Below are 684 nucleotides of genomic sequence, written 5' to 3'. Positions count from 1 at the left end.
TTCCTGCTGTTGAGCAGGCCTGTGAGGGGGAGGCACAGCTAGCAGGGGGGTGCGTCAGCATCGCTTCCATCTGCTAACCTCTTGTGCTCGTGCTTTTTACTTACCCAGCTTTTTTTATTTTTTGTTAAACACCCACCCCGACTCGGAGCGCTGCGCAAGGGCTAGGAGGAACACGCCACTCACAAAATTGCAAGCCACCCCCGACAAAATGGCAATCACCCACCCTTCAGCTGGCCCAGCTCGTGAAGCCAGCTTGAGAAGCCTGCTCTGTCTTTGCTGCGGTTGCTTTTCTTTTTTATTTTCTCTTATTCTTGTCAGCTAAGCATTATCTGGATATCAACATGAGGACCTGCCCTGAATTACGGAGCGGTGAGATTCCTACACTACTCTTGTATTGTGCCCCTCATTCCAAGCGTTTGTCCTCTGTTTACGGGTCAGCAGGTTGTGGGCCTGCAGCCACCCCATTCTGTACAGAACTTAATACTCAGTCGTTTAACAAGGGTCATTTTAGGAAACCCTTCCTCACTGGTGATGTGAGTCTACTTCTGTTTTTGTGAAGAATGATCTTTACTTACCATTCTCTCTATACATGCTTTACGTCAGAAATGTTTGGGAAAATTGGAAAACAGTCCTTGCAATAAATTAGCTGACCTGACATTTGTTAATGGTACAGCAATGGAAAAA

The sequence above is a fragment of the Alligator sinensis genome, unplaced genomic scaffold, assembly GCF_000455745.1.
Source record: "Alligator sinensis unplaced genomic scaffold, ASM45574v1 scaffold442_1, whole genome shotgun sequence".
Taxonomy (NCBI): domain Eukaryota; kingdom Metazoa; phylum Chordata; order Crocodylia; family Alligatoridae; genus Alligator; species Alligator sinensis.
This window is presented reverse-complemented; position numbering follows the sequence as displayed.